The sequence below is a fragment of the Psammomys obesus genome, unplaced genomic scaffold, assembly GCF_907164565.1.
Source record: "Psammomys obesus unplaced genomic scaffold, mPsaObe1.curated_primary_1811, whole genome shotgun sequence".
NCBI classification, from domain to species: domain Eukaryota; kingdom Metazoa; phylum Chordata; class Mammalia; order Rodentia; family Muridae; genus Psammomys; species Psammomys obesus.
In genome coordinates, this window is record NW_026596152.1 from 6,134,229 (window position 1) to 6,149,709 (window position 15,481).

The 15,481-nt window shown below is 41.6% G+C and overlaps 1 long non-coding RNA gene across 2 annotated transcripts in view; it reads right to left on the reverse strand.

Moving 5' to 3' along the window:
- The window catches only part of LOC129666765 (uncharacterized), a 16,078-nt gene extending 912 nt beyond the window's left edge, over positions 1-15,166 (reverse strand). The window contains exons 1-3 of one of the 2 annotated variants that reach the window (XR_008718651.1): positions 15,023-15,166; positions 11,662-11,742; positions 2,003-2,307 (exon numbers count right to left, since the gene is read on the reverse strand). This is a non-coding gene — a long non-coding RNA (uncharacterized LOC129666765). Of the gene's footprint in view, positions 1-939; positions 2,308-11,661; positions 11,743-15,022 lie in introns of those variants that run through there. The other variant, XR_008718650.1, reaches the window with a different exon arrangement.
- Between the last annotated feature and the right edge of the window lie 315 nt (positions 15,167-15,481).

Consider the following 15,481-nt stretch of genomic DNA (forward strand, 5'->3'; position numbering starts at 1 on the left):
GCAAAGGAGGAGAGCCGCCATGCAGGGCTGTGTGTGCAAAGGAGAGCCACCATGCAGGGCTGTGTGTACAAAGGAGGAGAGCCACCATGCAGAGCTGTGTGTGCAAAGGAGAGCCGCCATGCAGAGCTGTGTGTGCAAAGGAGGAGAGCCGCCATGCAGAGCTGTGTGTGCAAAGGAGGAGAGCCGCCATGCAGAGCTGTCTGTGCAAAGGAGAGCCGCCATGCAGGGCTGTGTGTGCAAAGGAGAGCCGCCATGCAGGGCTGTGTGTGCAAAGGAGAGCCACCAAGCACAGGGTGAGAAGCTCACTGTGGTACCAGCGTAGCGTTGTTTAGAAGAGGCTTTGTCACTGGAGATAGCACTCAAGTTTAACAAGAAGTGTGCGTGTTTAAAAAAAAATATTGGAAACAATAGGTTTATCCCCCTTCAAAACTCACAGGGGCAGCTACACAATCATTAAGACTATCATTACTCACTAGTAATAATTTTACATGCTCATCTCTTTGATTTTTTTCCCCACTATCAATCAAACAGTTGAAAATTAAGGGAAAGGTTAAAATTCACAGGAGCAAGAAATATTAAGTGTTTAGGAATTTCACAGTCAGTACACAGTACACATGCACGTGGTTTACATACTCCTTTAACCGGTGTGTGTGTGTGTGTGTGTGTGTGTGTGTGTGTGTGTGTGTGTGCTAGCCCTTGATTGTAAGGCCTACCACATTAATTTTATATTATTTTGAAAATTAATCAACTCCAATAAAAGTGGCAAAGGCTTCTTGACAAATCGATGACACTAAACTTTTTCCAGAAAGTATGAACACAAACACACGAAAGAGAGAAAGAGAAAGAAAAGAGAGAAAAAGTCTAGCAAAAAGCAGAGATCATCCAGCATGTATTAACACATACATTTATAATAACTTAATGTATCGACATAGTGCCACAGATAATACATTGCCGTGTTTTCATGTTATGTAACATTTTACATCAAACAGCATATGAAAACATTTGTTGGTATAAACTATTACATTAAAACAATATGGCAGAAGGACATAAATAGATCAACAGAGAAGTAGGTAGAGAAGGTTTGCCTAACATACTACACATTTATAAATAATAAGGTGAAGATGTAGACTGACGCTGTGGAGAGCATCCAGCAGGAGCCAAAAGCAAGATCTCAGGAAGTTGCAAGTTCTCCAGTAATGACGTCCCTGGCTTTTTGCTCATAGGTGCAAAATACAGAAAAAAGTGGATGACAATAAATGTGGGATTGAAAATATAGCTTAAAAAGAAAGAAAGTACGGTAGATAAACACAAATATTCAAGTGAGTAAGATGAAGAGAAATGAGGGCTGGAGAGATGGCTCAGTGAGTAAGAGCACGTGTTGCTCTTGCAGAGGAATAGAGTTCGATTCCCAGGACTCACATGATGTCTCCCAACCCCCTGTAACTCCAGTTTCAAGGGACCCAGTGTGGCCTCTACAAATACTGGGCACACACATGGTACACGATACATACAAAATAATTAGATTAATATATTTAATTTTTAAAAAAAAATAAAATAAAATGGCAGAGAAATTCTGTAGATACTTAGGGCAGCAGATAAAATGAAAAAGGTAGAAGGAAAGCTCTACATCAGTAAGAATGAGAGCTGCAGCAAAGGAACAAGTATGAAGAAACCCTGAGGATCCCGAGTGAGCTATAAAACTCTCTTCAGATTTACTTCACCTTCTCTTCAGTTTTATGGAGGTCAATGCTTTTTATTAAAATAAGACAACCTAAGGAGAAGTTATGCCACCTCAGAGCTGTCGTGGAACGCCACCTTTCAGTAAGCAACCTCAGCACAGGACACACACAGATGCACACATGAGCAGACACACCTGCATACACATGCAGACATGTTCACGCCTGCGATTTATCCCAGACGATCCAGGTTTGAAGAGCCCCTTGGACACCAACCAAAATCCACAGAGGCTCAAGTCCCTTCCACAAAATAACATTGCACATACCCTATACACATCGTCTTGAGCCCGTGGACAGCCTTCCGTGTCCACAGGCACTGATTCAGAGCCCATGATTCTCTGTAGGCATCCAGGCCCCTCTGCCTCCCTATGACTGCTCATCCCTCCCAGTGGTTGTGCTCTTGTTGTTCAGGTCCTTTCAAGGCAGCCAGGAGAAGGCAGCACAGTCTTGGCCATCATCACTGTTCTCCCATTCAGAAGCATTTGGAAGCAAACAGGCTGTGCTTGTAACCTCACTCGATAGCACAGGCACCCTTCCAGGGTGGGTGGAGACACCTTCGGGGGAACAGCCTCTGAAAGAAGAAGCCAAGTCTTATCCAAAGGGAATGTGCTTGTCAATTATCCTTTAAAAGACATCAGTCCTGGAAATGGAAAGAAACATTTTGTAGATGGTCCAAGGTCTGAAATGGACTTTCCCTTTGGGGATATCTAGCAGTTGGGTTTGAACTTGAAGGCAGAAAGGCACCTGAAGCTTCCTAGTAGGGAAGGAATATATATATATATATATATATATATATATATATATATATAATGTAATGGTTAAGAGACCCTGCATCTGGTGGCCTGGCTTGGAACTTCACCCTTCATTTGCTAGCTGTGTGCCCTTGAATGAATCACAGAGTCTCTTGGTGCCTCACATTTCCTTTCAGTTTTATTCACACACCTTCCAGAGGCTCTGTGACGGTTGATGGAATGATGCACACAGAATCCTTCTAGTTGTGTCTGGCTTGTCGGAAGCACACAATGACTGCTAGAAAATACTTTCACCACATGAGACAAAGAAACAGTCCATATTCTCACCCTAGAGTCTGCCTGGTCAGAGAATTGCATGGGCCACGATCCATCTCTTGGGACAGAATGCAGAAGGCCATCCCAGCTTGCAACCCCGCAGCCCCGAGGGCAGATGGTGGCAGTGTGTCACCGGTGGCTAATATGCTCTCAGTAGCAGCAGACGTCTCAGAGGGACAACACACTGCGGTATACAGCAGAACGGGTGGCAAGTACCTTCCCGTTCTTTCAGATGGCTGTTTCCTGTGGTCCAGCCAGTTGGGCTCTGAGTCAAAATGTACTTATCAAAAGGAAGTGAGCCGTCATGCACGGCGAGGCTTTCCGTTTTTTTCTGGACAGGTATGCCAATACAACAGACGCACCTCCAGAGTACCAGCCCCTAGCTGTGGTTCTGCAGGTGGTGTACAAACTGGCCTCAGCCCTTCCCGGATGCAGCCCCATGCCCTAGAGTGAAGGCATGAGATGCCCACTGAGCAGATGCCGGGAGCACACTCCCACCCTGGAGTGGCCTCTGTGGGCCACCCACAAATGACACTGTACACCGACAGAGGGATTAGCCTTAAGCGAGTCTTGGCTCGTGTGCACACTAGCCAGGGGTCGCTGACCCAAGCAAACAATGGAACGAGTCTCAACTCAATAGGCAAGGCCCTGGTAAGCTTTGCCACTGAAGTAAAAGCTTTCAAGTGGGAGACCGAAATGCCATAAATCTTAGAGGTGACGTGAAATATTTGTCATTGTACCACTTAAGGCTTGTTTTAAGTTCATTCCTTTCTGTAGGCTTGTAACAAGTAACTGGGTGACCTCTCCTCCAAGAGCACATCTCCTTTTGCTGGACACAAGGGAGAGCGAGCCCCTGCATGGGCAGGCAGTTCTCAGCCACTGTGTGGTCTCCAGTCCCGGCCAGATGGGGAGTCATCCCCTTTTGTTTAGATGAAGCCAGCTCTCACTTCTAATGACATGAGGGTGGCCATGGTTTTAACTGGACTTTCTTTCAAACTGCCCATTAATCTTCCCTTCCCAACCCTGCTGAATGAGTGAATGGAGTAAATTATTTACATTCTGGTGTACCAAGCGCTCTCCTTGGGTTAGGATCTTATTGCCTCGTGGGCAGCGTGTTTTCCGAAAGTCTGTATCTTGAGAATCAATGTGGGATGAAATGGAGTCAGGTATGTGTCTCATTCCAGCCCCAAGCACACATGTCAGAGAAAAGTTGTTTCTCGTTGGCTTCCGATGCCATGGCAATACAGTCAGTGTTCTGGACTGCTGAGGGAAACCCAAAGCCTCGTTTTTCCCAGAGTAACAGTGAGTCCTTTCTGGAAAAATGCTGTCATGTGCCTTAGCTCTCTAGGAGCAGAAGAGCAGGAAGCACCAGGATGGGAGATTACCAAGTAATAGCAAGGGGAAGTAGCTGAGGAAAAGGACAAACATGCCCACTACAGCTCCAGCCCCATTCAGACCATTGGCTCTTCCGGTGTGAATGCTCATGTTTGGTGCTGGGAATGGGCCAAACAGGCATTCTACATATAAATGTGTGCCATAGCCCCTCAAATCCACTTTAATGATGACCAGAGTAGAAGGATCCAGGAAAGACTAAGCAGGCCAGCATTCCTGAAGCAGGATCAAAGAGTGAGAACAGGCCTCCCACCTGTAGCCCAAACACTTTCCTATTAAGTTTAAATTAATCAGATTTTAACTACAGGAAGATAAATCAATCAATAGTCTCTGAAAGAAGACAGGATTACTAGGCACTTCTTCCCTCCCTTAATGTTCTCCATTTTTGTCAGCCTTCCTTCCAAGTTCCTAGCTTCATCTCACCAAATAAACAGCTGTTGGATGTGTAAACGGAGCGCCGAGGCTCACTCCTGTAGTCCCAGCACTGGGGAGGCCAAGGCAGGAGGATCATTGTGCATTCTAGGCCAGCACAGAATATACAGCAAGACCTCATCCAAGACAGTTCTTAAAAATGAACAAATGAGGTACTTATCTGGGTCTTTCCCAAGCTTAACCACTAAGTGAAGACACTCCTCTCTTGAAAAGCTCCCCAGACATGCTTCACTTCAGTTTGCTCCTGAGAAGAAGAATGTGAATGTGGCTTTGCGGCTCGATGGTGGGTTTCAGTTTCTTCATCCGATGCTTTACAGCAGTGTCCACTGCACATACAGTCTCTCTTCTGCCCCAACCTGCTCTGTCCTTAGACCTGACAAAATGTCCATGAACCCAGATCCTATCACAAAAAAATACCAACAATGTGAAATACACTAGTATTTTCTCTCCAAAACCTAATGATCCTATATATATGCTTGCCAATGAGAATTACCTGCATGAACATCAGGACACAGATTTTTTTAAGGAAAAATTAAAAAGAAAAAACTTCATTAAAGAACTCAAAGAGTTGGAAAAAAAAGACACGTAGAAACAGCTCAATGAAGTCAAGAAAAGGAGGCTAAGAAGAATAAACATCTGAGTGATGTCCAAGAGAACACAAACATAAGGCTAAGAGCAATGAGGAAGTAGAAACATCTAAGAGAACACAAGCTGAAATAAAGATGGAATTGGAAAACTCAATAACTCAGCTGGAGAAAGGGAAGCCTTACAGGAAGAGTGAGCCAAACAGAAGGTAGAGTTTAAGGACACATAGAATCTAGACCAAGTAAGTAAGGAATATAAAAAAAAAAAATTAAACACAGGAAACGAATATACAGGAAATTTTGGGCACCATGAAGAAACCAGAGAGACAAGGAAAAGAGTTTCAAGTCAATAGAATAGAGGAGATTTTTCAACAAGATTATAGAAGAAAACTTCCTCAAACCAAGAAAAGACATACCCATACAGATTCAAAAAGCACACAGAACACCAAGTTGACAAGACGAGAATAGAAAATCTCCATGGCATATCATCATTAAAACACTAAGAATACAGAACAAAGAAAGTGTATTGAAAGCTGAAATAGCAAAACCACAAGTCACATGTAAAGGAAAACCGATTAGAATATCAGCTGATTTTTCATTGGAAACTTTGAAAGCCAAAAGGGTTTAGAACAATGCATTCCAAGTTCTAAAAGACCATGATTGTCAGCCTACACTAATATAGCCACAAAACTATCCACCATAATTGAAGGAGAAGAGAGAAACTTTCCACTACATAAACAGCCTAAAAAATATATCTAATAAACCAAACCAAAAATAAAATAGGAAGAATTATTTTGGGCTGAAGAGAGGAGTGAGCATAGCCAAGACTATGGAAAGAAATACCAAGTCATAATTATTAAAACACAAAGTACCACTGGGAATACAAACAACCCCCCAAAATCAACAGCACAATGACCACAAATAACACATATTTCTGTAGTAACTTTAAGTATCAATGGTCCAATTCTCTAATTAAAAGGCATGCACTGACTGGCTGGATCAGGAAATAAAATTAATCTGTCTGTTGTTTCCAAGAAATACATCCTAGATTTAAAGATCAGCACTGCCTTAAAGTAAAAGGATGAAACAAAGCACTCCTTCCATCAAATGGGAGCAGGAGGCAAGCAGGCATCATTACTCCAAATCAGCTCTAAGTGCCTACACTAAAAAATCTGAAAGAGCTCGAACAAATGACAATGCAAATGCAAAAAGTTGAAAAAGCAAGAACAAACTAAGTCCAAACATAGTCAACAGCAGAAAGTAATAAAAATCAGAGCGGAAATCAGTGAAATTAAAACAAAGAAAACAACAATAACAAAATGAACCTGAGAGCTGGTTCTTTGAGAAGATAATAGTGACAGACCCTTGGCCCAACTAACCAAAAGAAAGACATGAGCCAAATTAATAAAATCATAAATGGGGGTTGGGGCAAGCTGGAGAGATAGCTTAGTGGTTAAAGCCATTTACTGTTCTTCCAGAAGACCTGGGTTCAATTCCCAGCACCAACATGGCCACTCACAACTGCCTGTAACTCCAACTTCAGAGGACCCTCACACAGATATACATGAAGGGAAAACATTAGTGTAATAAAAATAAATAAATCTTTAAAAAAGAAAATCAGAAATGAACAGGGAAACATTTCAAGAGACACCAAAGAAATTCAGAATATTTTAAGGGAATATATTTTTTAAAACCTGCACTCCATTAAGATGGAAAACTTAAAAGAAATAGATGAATTTCTAGATTTAAACAAACCACCAAAATTAAATTAAGAAGAGGTAAATAATGTAAACAAACAAATAACAAATGAGGAGATTGAAGTAGCAGTATAAAGACTTCCAGCTTAAAAACAAATTTCAGGGCCAGATGGATTCAAATAAGAATTCTACTAGACTTTCAAAGAAAATCTATAGCCAATTCTTCTTAAACTATAAAAAAGGGAGAAAAAAAAACCAGGAAAAGTGAAAAGAATCAAAAATAATATTTTCAAACTCCTTCTATGAAGCCTGTATCACTCTAATACCAAAACCAGGTAAAGACTCAACAACAACAACAAAAGCCATAGAGCAAGACCCCTGATAAACATAGACTCAAAAATGTTTAACAAAATACTTGCAAACAAAGTACAGGCAAACACAAAAATGTACAGCATGACCAAATTGGCTATATGCCTGAAATGCAAGAGATGGTTCAGCATTTACAAGTGAATAAAGATACTAAACTGCAATAAACTCAAAGCCAAACATCACATGATCATCGCAATAGACACAGAAAAAGGTCATTGGAAAAAATGTGGCATGCCTTGATAATGAAGGTCGTAGAGAATGTAGGAGGAGAGGGAACACACCTCCACAAAATGAAATCTACATGAGAAACCTACATCATCCTAAATGGAGAAAAGCGTGAAGCAATCCCACTAAAGTCTGGATGGGACAGGAATGGCCACTATCCCAACGTTTTTTGGGTTTTGTTTGTTTGTTTGTTTGTTTGTTTGTTTGTTTTCAATTTTGTGCTCAAAGTACTAGCTGAAACAGCAAGGCAAAAGAATTAACTATGCAAATAGGAATAGAAGTCAAATTATCCCTATTTGCAGAAGACATAATACTATGTATTAGAGATCCCAAAAAAATCTACCAGAAAATTTCTAAAAACAATAAACAAATTCAGCAATGTGGAAGGATCTAGAATCAATTAAACAAATCAATAGCTTTTTTCATACATCACCAGCAAATACACAAAGGCGATCATGGTCACACTTTCTTTCACAATAGCCTCAAAGAAAGTAAAATTCCCAGGAATAAACCTGATAAAGGAAGTGAAGGACCTCTACAACAAAAACTTTCAACCTCTGAAGAAAGACATTAGAAAGTGGAAAGACATACCATATTCAAGGATTGATGGAATTAATATTGAGAAAATGACCATCCTGCCAAAAACTATTTACAGATTCCATTCAATTTCAATTTTAAAAAAATCCCCATTTTATTCTTCATAGAAATAGAAAAAAAAACCTATCTTAAAATTCACATGGAAACACAGAAGACCCTGGATGGCCAGAATAATCATAAGCAAAAAGAAAATAATGACTTGAATTTGTATTCTAAATCTTAAGATATATCACAGAGCCATAACAATAAAAAAACAATATGGTACTGGCATAAAAACAGACACATAGACTAATAAAATAAAATCTAAGCACACATGATTATGGTCATTTAATAGTTGAAAAAGTTGACAAAAACATAAACTGTATAAAAGAAAGTATCTTCAACAAGTGGGACACTCGTTGTCCATATGTGGAAGTGTGAAAGTAGACCTGGATCTATCACCATGCACCAAAAGTAACTCCAAGTGGATCAAAGACCTAAATATGAAACCCGAAGGACTAAAACTGCTAGCAGAAAACATAGGAGTACCCTACCATAGTATCCTACCTATAGGGAAGGACTTTCTGAATAGAACTAAAGGGTAAAGGCCAACAATTGACAAGTAGGACTTCATAAAACTAAGAGATCTGCACAGTTAAAGAAACAGTTGTGTGAACAGGAAAGCCCACCTAACGAGAGAGACTCTTGGCTATACATCTGACAGAGGATCAATATCTAGAATATATAAAAAACTCAAATACAAATACTTTTAAAAAATGAACCATTTCAAAACTCAGGCCTGAGATCTAAACAGGGAGTTCTCAAAAGAAGAAAGAAAGAAAAAAAAAAATAACAAATATATCAAAAAATGTTCATCATCCCTAGCAATTAGGGAATTGCAAATCAAAACAACTCTGAGATTTAATCTTACCCCAGTCAGAATGACAAAGATCAACAAAACAGCAGATGAGTGCTGGAGGAGACATGTAGAAATGAAAACCCTCATTCACTGGTGGTGGAATTGCTAATTGGTTAAGCCAATGTGGAAATCAGTGTGGAGAATTCTCAGTAAGCTAAAAAAATAAAATAAAATAAAACAACTACCATATGACCCAGCTATACTACTTCTCGGCATGCCCAAAGGACTTACTCTATAGATTCATTGCCACCCTATACCATATAGCTAAGGAGTAGGAAGAATGGAAATGCTATTCACCTGATGAATGGACAATGAAAATGTTGTACATACAAAGCGCGGAAAACTATGCAGCTGTAAAGAAAAATGAAGTCACGAACTTTGCAGGTAAGTGGATGGAACTAGAAAAGATCAGACTGAGTGAAGTAACCCAGACCTAGAAAGACAAACATTGCAGGCTCTCTTTCACTGGAGGCTCCTAGTTCCAAATCTTCAGATTTAAGTATAGACCTCACACCTCATCAAGAAAACTTCTCTTTGTAATAGAGACAAATACAGTGAAACACAACCAGCCAAAATGCGGAGTTATGGAGGCCAGTCCCAATGCATGTATCTACAAAACAACCCCTGCACTCATGAAAAATTCATGATTTCATTTTTTCTTTACAAGCTGAATATGCCAAGAAGTGGTAGAGGTGGGTCATATGGTAGATTTACTTTTCGCTTTCTGAGAATTCTGCACACTGATTTCCTTGTCAGCTTTCCCAATTTGCAATTCAACCAACAGGGAACCTTGTGGAAGAGGGAGTGGGCACACTGTAAGAGCCAGAGGATGAGGGAATTTGCTGTGAGATTCTGTCTCCTAGTGATGTCAGCTACATACATTCTCATCAATATAACTACCTAAACAGGATCCGAACAACACTAGATAAGTCAATGCGGCTAAGAAAAAGCCCAGAGGGCCTCGTCTCTACACAAAGAACTATAGGCGAGCAAGCAATGCAGAGAGTGAGAGAAATAGTCGTGCATGGAGAAAATCACACAAACTGTGTATTCAGTTTTAAGTGTCAGCCCTGAAGACATATACACAGGTAACATACAGACTGGACAGAATGTATATTTAGGAATATAAAGGCTTAAAAGGGAGGCAATAGAAGGGTCAAATAATGTAACTCTAATCTCGAAACTTAAAAAAAAAAAAAAAAGACTAATGCAAAGTACAAACTATGCCTGGATACCTCAGAGTGATATGAGGTTAAAGTTTTGGCCATGCCATGTATAAATGATAATGTAGAGAGACTAGAACCCCAGAGGGTAGAAGTATAGGATATGATGATCATACAGCAAGAGCAAGGAGTTTTTTCCACATATCTGCCCAAAGATACAAAACACAGATCCACCCCAACAGTGGTGTATGAGTGATGATGGCTAGAGTGAGAACTTGTCTCAAAAAAAGAAAAAAAAAAACCTCTATAATAAAACCAAAATGGGAAAAGAATGGCACGAAACTAAATGTAAAATAGTCCCAGATCCAATATCTTATCTGAAATGTTTGAGACCAAAGTGTTTGGGATTTTGATGTTTTTATTGTGGAATACTTACATCGACACAACGAGGTATATTGGGAATGTCACACGACTCTAAACATAAATCATTTCTATTTCTTATACACCTTTGCCTGAGGATAATTTTACACAGTTGCTTTAGTGTTCCCGTGTTTGGCCTATGAGCCATCATGGAGTCAAGTGTGGCACTTCCGTTGATAGCGCTATGTTGGCACTAAAAGAAGCTTCATATTTTGGACTATTTCAGTTAGGATTTTTCAGATTAGAGACGTCTAGCTGGCACCAGGTAGAGGGAGAAGCAGAAAAAAAAGTGCTGTCATTTGTGTTTTCAAAAACAAGAAAACAAGCATGTCTGTAATTGTTTTAAACAATATGCAAGTAACCAGCAATAATGTGCCGCTGCTAAGAGACAGTCGTTGCCGTTGCCTTAGAGTTAAGAGAGAAACTTAACCCCACCCCACCTCCCATGTTAATAATTCAAAACCTTAAGTAGTGCTTGAAGAGGTGGCTTGAGGTTAAGAGCCTGTACTACTGTTGCTGGGGACCCACGTTCAGTCCCCAGCACCTACGCCAGGCAGCTCCCAACCACCTGTAACTCCAGCTTCAAGAGACCTGATAACACCTCCCTCTGGCCTCTGAGGGCACATCACTCAAGTGCACAAACCCACACAGAAACAAACACTCGTTCAAAATAAAATCTTTCAAAGAACAGTTTAAATGCTTGTATTTTGTTACCCATTTTAAAAAGACAGACACAGGAACACACCCCAAGCAGTAGGAAGAAGACACGCATCATGCATGTTTGAGTTATTCAGCCAAAAGATGTATCACATGTTCTGGGATTATTCAGCCTGAAGCCACTGTTGAAAGGGACCAAGGATTTCCACATAGCTCTGAAGGGACTGCAGCTGGGCTGTAGACTGGAGCCACAAAGTGTGTCTGTTAATAGAATTCCTGTCACAGAAGTGCTACACTGCCAACAGAGCAGCACTTGGAGTCTGGGTTATTGATAGATGAATAAGATTGAACATGACACCTGTGTCCAGAGAATCCCCTGGTGCCATTCAGCCAACACTTAGAACAGCTGCTTTGGAGAAATTACCTTCAGACCGGGCCCACCGTGGCAGAACAAAATCATCACCTTAACTACTTTTCCAGTTCCTCACAAATGAGGATTCTTGTCCTGCAAGAGAGAACAGAGCCATATTTTATTCAAAATCGAATCTGTCCTTTCTTTTTCATTTCCTCTGCTGTCTACCTTAGATCACAAAGCCTGTCACGGTAATGTCCTTCTGAAGGGTTCTGGCAGAGCCATCTTTACAGACCTTCAATGGCCATTCAAAGCTCTTGCTCAATGAAGCACATGCCCTTTCATTGTCTGCTCTCAAAAGGCTGTTTCAGCCTGCTGTCCCCCATACCCAGGAGTCTCCACAAGAGCCCTGGGCTGTCACCAACCCTGTCACCATCATCCCAACCTCTAAGCCATTGCTCATGCTTGTCTCTTCATTACCTTCTTAATGAACCACCACTCATTTATCAAGCCCTGGATCCAATTCACCTCCCAATGACATCTTCTCCAGCACCAGGAGACTGGATTGATGAATATCTTCTCCTTAATTCCAGGGCAAGGACTTAGCATGGATCCCTGCTGAATAATCACATTGCCTGATTGTGTCTCTCCCCCATCTCTCCCTAGATCTGTCATCTTCACTAGAGACAGTGTGAAATACTCACGTTGATACCTGCTGTGCCTAAGTTACCCAGCTTTTAGAACACAGTGAACGCTCAGTGCTGTCTCCAGTGTACATGAATTCCCTAATGGCTGTGGAAACGACCATCTATCTCTCATCTACAGAAACATTTCAGTCCAGGCAAGCTGCTTCACCCAGGTCAGGCTGCCCTGTCCCAGGCAAGCTGTCCCAATTGGAACTTCTACTTCTCCAAACCCTCTTTTACCTCCTTGCCTTTGTCTCTGTTCTACACTGTGCACATTCAACTATGGTGTGATGTTGCTGAGCTCCAACCAGAAGATGTGTTGACAAGGATGTGGAATTCTCATCTGTAGCCAGCAGTATGTATGGGACATGCACAAAGGTGACGACAACAGCACACAAACTGGAGACAATCCATCACCAGAAAGAAAGAAATTTATTGAGTCATTCAATGTAATACTACAGAGCAGGTGAGGAAAAAAATCTACACAGCAAGAGGAATTAAGAAAAGGGTCTAAGCCTGGTATGGTGGCTCATGCCTGTAATCCAAATACTTTGGGAGGGGGGAGGCAGGAGGAAGGGGGCAGAGACAGGCAGATCTCCGTGAGTTCAAGGCCAGCCTGGTCTGTAAAGTGAATCCAGGACAGCTAAAACTACACAAAGAGATCCTGTCTTGAAAGAAAGAATGAAGAAAAGAAAGAAAGAAAGAAGAAAAGAAAGAAAGAAAGAAAGAAAGAAAGAAAGAAAGAAAGAAAGAAAGAAAGAAAGAAAGAAGAAAAAGGTCTAAAAGCAAAAGGAACCAAAGTCAAAGCCAGAAAAACATATCCATGGTGATAGAAATTACTGCTTCAATCAAGGCAACCATGGGGAGAGAGGACTCTCCTGCAGTACTGTTACATATTCCAATTCATGATCTGGCTTGTTACATCCCTTGCATTTTGAAGGTGTATCAAGCATGGTTTATATTATACTGGAATAAAAACAAAACCCCATAGCATCTAGGTTGTACCTTCACATGGGTGTAGCCTTAAACAGCCAGTGATCAATTTAACTCACAGAATTTCGTTGTCTTCCATGAATCTAAGTATGTTTGGGAGAGGCTCAGTAGTTCTGAACCAAGCCAAGACCATCAGTTCGTATATTGAGTTTGCCTTTGTTTCTCTGTGTAGAGTATTGAAGCCAGTATCTGTAGAGCTCAGACAACCCAGGCTGGGTCCTATAGGTGGCTGCGTAGCTTGAGTACCTGCTTTCCTCTAGGACCTTTGGTTATGGAGGGGGCTGGTTGACATCTAGGATTCTAGCAATGTTCTTCTCTGTTCACCTCCTTCAGGTCAGCACTACTGAAAAAGTGAGGTTCACAGATCAGTGGGTCCACTGTCAACTTAAAGCTTGTTAGAAGTCCAAATTATAAATCCTACCTGGATGACCAAGTGAGTTTGAGAGTTTTGGATCCCAAATTTCCAGTTTAATAAGAACCCCAAGTTCACTAAGCACAGCTTTTGTTTTTTATGTAGAGATGTAATTACAGTTTGAACTTGAAATGCCCCCCACAGGCTCATGTGTATGAACACTTGGCCCCCAGCAGGTGGGGCTGTATGGGAGCTGGGGAGATTAAGGAACATTTAGGGCATGGTGCTTAGCTCATAGAAGTAGGTGGCTAGGGAAGAACCCTGACAGTCACAAATGCTGCCAGTTTCATTCTAGTTCTCTCTGCTTCCTGGCCCATTAGCTCACTGCCCCTTTATTTCCATGTAGGCTCAAATATCCCTGAAACTATAAGCCCAAATAAGTATTTCATCTCTTAAGTCATTTTTGTCAGATGTTTCATCACAGTGATGAAAAAGTTGCTAATACAGATGTGTTGACAACTGGGCCCTCGTCCATGGTTCCAGGGTAGCCAGTTCTTAGAGCTAGCTATTCAGAGGGTATTTTTCAAATACAAACTTACCAACCCTGAGCCCACACACTAATATTGCCCTTTATAAAGCTCTGGCGCTGATATCTACCATTCCTAATCTCCACAGGACCAGCTAACAGACCTCAGGGCAACCCCTGTGCCCTAGAGTCCTGAAATAACTAACATATGCCAATGCGAGGTGTGCTTATCTTTCTAGCCATGTCATTCATGCATAAAATAACCCTGCATCTCATACCCACAGTTGTTCTTTCCCTGCGTAGCCCCAGCATGACACTTCTCTGTCTTATAAGCTACTTTCTCTTTCTCTTAAAACAAAAGGATTAGTTTTATAAAATGTGTGAAGGCATGCATGAACAAACGCCAGGGAACATTAGTGGGGATCAGGAGACAACTTGTAGGAGTCTGTTTTCTCCTTCCTGGGGATGGTGCTCAGGCCATCAGGCGTGGCAACAAATGCCTTCACTGGCCTGCCTCACAAGCTGCATAAGCACCTTTTCAGTGTAGCTGCCTCTTTCTCTGTTTGTCTCTCTATGCCTCTACTATACCTAGTGGGTTTTTCTGAAGGTTTCTACCTTCATCCAGACTTCTGGTTTACCACCAAGACAACCTCACACAGGTCTTCTGCCCTTAGGCTGCTACAACATCCCAGGGTTTGCTACCTGTACAGCACTGCCTAATTCTTCTGGAGCAGATAATTCTTCATCTGCATCACCCTCCTCCAGTCCCCCACCCCCATCTCATCAGTTCTCATCATCCTTGGTACATGATCTTCTCAGTGTTAACCCCTCCAGGTGTTCCACACTTACATAACTCACAAATGAAACAAAGCTTACCTGCCTTTGTCTTTAGTGGGGGAAGATCAGCATTACAAAGAGAAGAAAGCTGCTTCCCTTCTCTTCCTCCAGCTCTTTCTCTTCTATCTTTTTTTCTCCTTCCTTTTCTTTTTTTTTCTTATCAGTTACATTTTATTAACTCTATTCCAGCCATGTCCCGCTCCCTCATTCCCTCCCAGTCCCTCCCTCCCTCCCTCATCTCCATCGTGCCCCTTTCCAAGTCCACTGATGGGGGGGACTTCCTCCCCATTCATCTGATCCTGTTTTATCAGGTATCTTCAGGACTGGCTGCAAAGCCCTCCTCTGTGGCCTAACAGGACTGCTCCTCCCTCTCCTTCCTTTTCTTTCCCCTCAATTACAGGGACTGTCTCTGGCATGAACTCTATGGCTAGCTCTTTGACCTCCCCACCCCCTGTGGGAGGAGCAACCTAGCTAGGCCACAGAGGAGGACATTACAGC